The sequence below is a fragment of the Ranitomeya imitator genome, chromosome 7 (genome assembly GCF_032444005.1).
Source record: "Ranitomeya imitator isolate aRanImi1 chromosome 7, aRanImi1.pri, whole genome shotgun sequence".
In the NCBI taxonomy this organism is placed as follows: domain Eukaryota; kingdom Metazoa; phylum Chordata; class Amphibia; order Anura; family Dendrobatidae; genus Ranitomeya; species Ranitomeya imitator.
The window spans coordinates 97,984,042-97,991,217 of NC_091288.1; the positions used below are offsets into that span (position 1 = coordinate 97,984,042).

General features: G+C 45.7%; 1 long non-coding RNA gene across 1 annotated transcript; it reads left to right on the forward strand.

Annotated features, from left to right (window-relative positions):
• The first annotated feature begins 424 nt into the window (after positions 1-424).
• On the forward strand, positions 425-5,865 carry LOC138644817 (uncharacterized). The gene is made up of 2 exons (XR_011314662.1): positions 425-3,124; positions 3,453-5,865. It is a non-coding gene; the product is annotated as an uncharacterized lncRNA (long non-coding RNA).
• The last annotated feature ends 1,311 nt before the right edge of the window (positions 5,866-7,176 follow it).

A 7,176-nucleotide genomic window follows, 5' to 3' on the forward strand; every position in this document is an offset into this window, starting at 1 on the left:
TAGGAAAGATTGTCGCACAAACCCATACCCAGATAAGGTTCCCACCCCTCTCACCCCCCAGACCGACGAATAGGTAATTGGCAGCCTGCAACTGTGTCCTCTGGTCACTCTACCTCCCACCCCCGACTGTACAGTACAGGTGAGCTTGCCAGGAGGAACTACAGCAGACTTTCAGGTTGACACAGGAGCTGACAACTCAGTTATCACGCTTTCAGACTGTCCATTACCCTTCCGAGACACCACCTACTTTGTCATGGCCACACCTTTCAATGCGCTGACCCAGACCTTAGGACTGACAGAACCCATTCCCCTCTCCATTTGTGTAAAGACCATTCTGACTCAGTTAATGGTAGCCTCCAGGGGACAATGTAATTTGCTAGGAGCTGACGTTTTTTATGGAAACTACAGGCAGTTATTACTTACCATGATGACGGAACAGTGACTATGACCCCTCAACTTAAACCCAGTACCCTCTGCAAGATTATGGCCCTGGATGCAGCTGCAAGTACTGCAGAAAGTGATCCGCCCACTGCATCTGCCCTGGATCAACTCCCCACTGATTTGTGGGCAAAAGGCAAAACTGATGTGGGAAAACTCAAAGTTCCTCCCATAATAGTCAAATTGAAACCAGGGGCAGCACCACCCCTATTGTGTCAGTACCCTTTGAGTGCTGCTCAGGAGGCTGCAATAGACGCACAGTTACAAAAATTGCTGGAATCAGGGGTTGTTGTGCCTACACAGTCCGTTTGCAACACTCCCCTGTATCCAGTAAAGGTTAGACCTGGGGAGCCAGTGAATTATAGAATGGTCCATGACCTCAGAGCAGTCAATGTCGCAACAGAACTGCTTGCTCCCTTGGTTCCTAACCCACACACCTTGTTGGCACACATACTTGTTAACAGTATTTGTTTTTCAGTTATTGACTTAGCAAATGCCTTTTTCTGTGTTCCATTGCACCCAGATTGTCAGTATCTTTTTGCTTTTACCTTCCGCAATAAGCAGTATACTTGGACTGTCCTACCACAAGGAGCCCAAAATTCTCCTACTATCTTCTCACAGTGCATGGCACAAGTCCAACAAGGCTGGCATGTTAAAGGAGTAGTTCTCATACAGTATGTTGATGACCTATTGCTGTGTGCTCCTTCTCGTTCTCTTTGTAAAATCGCCATGATCTCTTACTCTTTTTACTTCATGAACAGGGGTGCAAGGTATCCAAACAAAAATTACAGTTTTGCTTAAGTACTGTTGTGTTACTAGGACATTGTCTCTCTCCAGGGGAAAAGCACCTCACCCCTGAGTGAAAACAGGCTATCATGGACATGCAGCCCCCACGGAATTTGCAGGGCCTCCGTGTGTTTCTAGGACTAACTTCCTATTTTCGTCCAAGGATTCGTTCTGCCTCCATCTTAATGCAACCTCTATATGACTGTATGCAACCTTTCCCCTTCTACCTTACACCAGAGGCACTTGACTGTTTTTACTCTCTGAAATTATGCATTGTTTCATCTCCAGCTTTGGGCATCCCCAATTATGCCCTTCTTTTTAACCTTTCTTCATGAAAATGCAGGTCATGCTACAGGGGTGCTGACTCAGCTTCATGGAGACAAACAGAGACCTGTTGCTTATTACAGCGGCCGCCTGCATACAGTGGCAAGAGGAAGCCCCTCTTGTGTTTGGGCTGTGTTGTCTGTCCAGCTGTTGCTACACAAGTCAGAGATTGTTTTGGATCACTCACTGACGGTCCATACCCCACATGATGTACATAGTATCCTTAACAAAGTACAACCTAGCCACCTGTCCATGGCTAGACAGCTGCGACTTCAGTGTGCTATTCTCATGCCTACTAATGTGACTTTGAAAAGGTGCACTGTACTAAACCCCGCTACTCTTCTTCCAGTTCCTATGGATCCAAAAGTGGGAGGGGTAGGTGACATGGAAAAGGACACTCTTTTTCTTTCTAGAATGGATCCAGAGGAACAAGATCAGGTTTCTAAACCACATGATTGTCTGGAATTGATGTCTCAGGAAACGGCTGGTCTCCCTACTGTCTCTAGTGTGCCCATTCCTAATGCTGATTTTGAGCTTTTTGTAGATGGATCCCGTCACCAAGATGACCAAGGACGCTTCTGTACCGGATATGCTGTGGTCTCAGAACATGAGGTAATCAAGGCAGAGTCAATGCCAGCTCATATGTCTGCACAAGAAGGAGAGCTCAAGGCGCTCACAGAAGCATGCAAACTAGCAGAAGGTAAGACTGTAAATATCTACACTGATTCCAGGTATGCTTTTGGCATTGCACACGACTATGAGCCTATCTAGAGAGCCAGGGATTTCCTGACAGCAAATGGCCACCCCATTAAACATGATGAGGCAGTCCAGCAACTTATGAATGCACTACAGCTTCCCTCCCAAGCAGGCACCATAAAGGTAAAGGCACATACCAAATACACTGATGGACAGACAAAGGGTAACGCACTGGCAGACCAGTCTGCCAAGAAAGCAGCCAGCACTCCTGTAGCCTCTAAAGTACGTCACCTGGACACCCCACCATCTCCATTTGTGCCAAAAGACATCTTAGCCCGGTTACAAGAACAGGCAAGTAAGGAGGAGAAAAATAGGTGGCAAAAGATAGGAGCCTGCTCTGATACAGTCACTGGGTTATGGGGGAGGGGTGAAAAGGTCTGCCTACCACAGACACTGTACCCAATGATGGCACGGGAATGTGCAACACTCGAAGACGGCCATGTGTGACACCCTACAGAAACCATGGATTGCCCCCGAATTTTCCATCTGCGCAGAAAGGCAGGTACAGAGCTGCATGATATGTGCCACACATAATCAGGCTAGGACAGTCAAAACTCCATCCAAACACAATCCCCGGCCCCTTTACCCATTTCAGAAACTGCAGATTGATTATATTCAGTTGCCTAGGGTAGGGACGTATGAGTATGTGTTGGTCTGCATTGATTTATTCTCAGGTTGGCCAGAAGCCTACCCAGTTGCCAAAGCTACGGCTAAGACAACAGCGAAGAAACGGATGGCTGAGATCATATGCAGATATGGAGTTCCTGAGGTCATTGAAAGCGATCGGGGTTCCCATTTTACTGGAGAGATCTTGTCAGAGGTAATAGCAGCACTGAGGGTAAGTCAAGCATTGCATACTCCATACCATCCACAGAGCAGTGGAAAAGTGGAGAGACTAAATGGAACTCTTAAGCTTAAAATCCAGAAGGCAATGGCAGAGACTGGTAAACAATGGACAGAATGCCTTCCTTTGGCTTTGTTTTCAGTAAGATATACTGAGGACTGTCACCGCATGAGATTCTGTTTGGCAGGGGCACCAATCTTGGATGTTTCTTTCCACAACAGTTGCAGCTCAAGTACCAGGACTTGACTAGCTATGTGCAGGCCTTACATGGACACCTTGCTAAAGTGCATTTAACTGTTTTCAGTTCTCTTCCAGACCCAGACAAGATTCCTGGACACCATCCCTTGGAGCCAGGAGACTGGGTAGTGATAAAGCGGCACATCCGGAAGAGCCTGGAGCCAAGATTTGACGGATCATACCAAGTGCTCCTGACCACAGCCACAGCTGTCAAGCTCGAAGGAAAACGTAGTTGGATCCACACATCGCACTGCATGCGAGTTAAAGAACCCGATAGCCGATAAAGGAAACATAATATTTTGTCTGGTTTCGATTTGCACGATACTATGCGTAATCGCATGGGACAGTCTGAATTCTCCAACATCATTGAACAATAAGTTTGTGCAACATCACAGAAAATTGATAGATGACTTGTTGAGAAATTCCCAGCCCTTATCTGACTGTTGGATCTGTACGCATTCACCAACGTCAGCCACAAGTATCCCCTTTCTGGCTATCCCTGTGTCACCTGAGGAACTGTTTGCCTGGACTAATTGTTCTGACACACTTGCCAATGAAGCTAAAGTTAGAAGACATTCAAAGACTCAGAGACCAATATGACAAAGATAATGATCGCACTAAAGACAGCTGGTGGTCAGATACTTTCTCTTTCCTCAACCCAGCCAATTGGTTTAAGGGGATCAAGGGCTGGGTAGCTGGGATTTTACAAAGCTTATTGCATTTTGTTGCGATTGTCCTTATTATATATATAGTGTTTAAAATAGTTTTTAAGTGTATCTCTGTATGTACTTGGAGCGCCCCCAGACACAGGGCCGCGGGTTCTCGGTACCGGGCCTCTCTGGTTTCGGTTCTGAGGCTGTCACGGTGGCTAGACCTGGTCCACGACCCTGCTAAGGGGCGTCCAATAAAGGTGGTGCAGTCTGTCAGGGGTTCGTGATGCCACCTGTGGTGTTCGGTCAGGGTGACCGATGCTGCTGTGGGGTCCGCTGGGGTGATGGAATGGCAGCTGGATGGTATACCTTCCCACAGGTGAAGTATGTCCCCAGGGCTTCCCAGTAAGGTGGATGGTGATGGTGTGAGGTGCAGTCAATAACGAGGACACAGAGTTGCAGTCTCTTTACCTCTTTACTGAAGACTTCAGGATCCTCAATCCAGAGCACGTTTAACAGGGCTATCTGAGACCGTCCGGTCCGATGGGCACTTCCAGAGTTTCCTTCGCAGATGGAAATCGTTGCCTACCACTAGCGCCTGTTTGTGTTGTAGTCCTACCCTGCTGAGCATTCAGAATAGTCCTCACAACTGCTGTTCTCGTTCGTCGTTCTCTACAGCTCTCTCTCTTTAGTTCCAGATGTTGCTAGTTTCTCGTCCCCCAGATATGTTATGGCTAGGACGCACCCGTATGACGGGAAGGCCTGGAGGTCTTCCGGGACCCTAGAGATGCCCATCTCCCACTGTTGCACCCTATGTCTTCGTAGGAAATTTAAGGTAGACAGCCAACCTATAATTAACTGTCCTGCGGAGTTCGAAGTAAGGCTTAGAGTCAGTTACTCCCGTGGTGTTCAGGCCACCGGCTACGCGCCTCAGTAGGATGTTGCCTCGGTCTCACGGCACGACTCCTACTGGTACTCCTTTGTGCTTGATCTCGTTTACACTGTTCCACAATATCCTTCCCTTCGTGTCTCTTTCTTAGGATACTGCCGCAAGGTAGTGCAGGCACGGTTCCGCTACGTTCTGTTCTGTTCGCTAGGCACCTGCCAGGTTCCCACACCTGACAGGGACCCCCCTGTGTCTTCTCCCTGCAACACCCCCTGCCACGGGATGTTGCCTGAATCCAACGCAGTCAGCTTCTGACTAACTTCCTCCCCAACCCCTAGTTTTACCAGTGTGAGGAGTGGCCCAATAAATAAAGCCTTTTGCTCCCCCTAGTGGCCGGAGTGTGAAGTGTAAAGTGTTCTGGTGATACCTGGTCAGGAGAACTCCTTTAGTTCCATCAGACGTACCATCACTCCCCTTAGTGGCAGAGTGTCATACTGCAACGACCAGATCTCTGGGGCACTGCATACTGGGAAATTCTGCACTCACACAACTGATGATGATATATACTAACAAATCCTACGGCCAGTACAGTTTATTAAGAATAGTGAATAAAATGGGGGAATTTGTTATAGCAGGATCCATTTTATCTTGCTTGTCTCCATTTTGTATAAGAGTTACTAAAGGTCAGATAAACAAGTTGTTATTCACTATTCTTCATACCGCTGATATTGCTGTTATTGAACTAATTGTACCAGAGCATGGAGGATGAAATGACCTTGAAAGATAACGAACAATAATGTTTTGTATAGAAAAATGTTTGCGAAACCATAGGGAGGCAAGGGAGTAAACTCTCCAATGCTTAGCCCATATATGGAGAATCCGCCTCCGACATAAGAATGCATAAAAGTGTGTGTAAGCTTAATAAACTAGAGATACTTCAGATACATGCCTGGTGTACTGTGTCTTATCTCTCCGGTGCCGTGATGTCATCTCTAAGGTGGACTCATCAGAGAGCAGGTCGAGATCTGCGACAACAATAGACATGTTCATTAGTGATGAATGAATGTGCTGGGATAGAAAAAATATTTAGATTTGAGAGTCCTCAGTGGTTGATACCTTTTAGAGATATATATCTTTCCTGTATCAAAATGTGCTGGGATAAAGGTGTTATCGGAGCATGCTCGTGTGCTAACCGAGTGTTTTCGGCGTTTTCGTGACAGCCGCAACACATGCAAGAATCGCCTGTTTGTTAGACACAGTTGATGTCTCGCCAGTCCAACTAATCATAAGCTGAGCCTCGGATCCCAGAAGGTGAGGAAATTTGTGCAGCCCCTGTCCATGGCCACAAAGCACTTGCCAGGATTGTGGAGTAGGGATGTGCAAAGCGATCTACTCACTTCTTTTCCCAACCATACTTATGTTTGAGTAACACCACCACAAACAAACTGTGTGTGATTCAAAGAGTTAACAAATTCAATATTTTTTGCTCTCTCAGAGTAAACAATCTGCAAAATAGCCTGAAGCATAACATTCAGAGACGCATTCTTCCTAATTTATGTGATTTCTATGTGCACTAAGAGATGTATTTCCACCGGTATTTCAGGAGAAGAAAAATGGAAAAAAAAATAGAATGTGTAAAATAGTATAACATATAGTTGCTCCTGTATTATATAGAATGTGTGCACAGAATGTAAATGCTAGATTACAATTTCAGTGCCAGGTTTGGCATCATACATATACTTGGACATAGCAAGAAAACCTGATGAAATATTGTATGCTAAGGGTATGTGCACACGTTGCAGATTTGCCTGCGGATTTTTCTGCACTGAATCTGCATCTCTTGGCATAAAACGCAGGTGCGTTTTTTGCTCGTTTTTGGATCCTTTTTTTATGCGTTTTTGTATGCGTTTTTGAAAGATATATTATTGAGCAAAAAAAAAAAATTGTGATGTCATTTATAGTCCAACATCCTCTTTTACATTTGTCCAATCCACACTCTATTACACACATAGATAGATAGATAGATAGATAGATAGATAGATAGATAGATAGATAGATAGATAGATAGATAGATAGATAGATAAAAAAGGAACAGCACAATAATTCACAGCGGATGCTAAGCCTCCAGGCAAACAGTCTAATACTTGCCAAACTAAACAGAAGAAAAAATGAAGGCAGCACTCCAATTGTTTCAGGTGGAAAAAAGTGAAAAAACTTTATTCTGCCCCACTCATACTGGGCAACGTTTCGGCTCC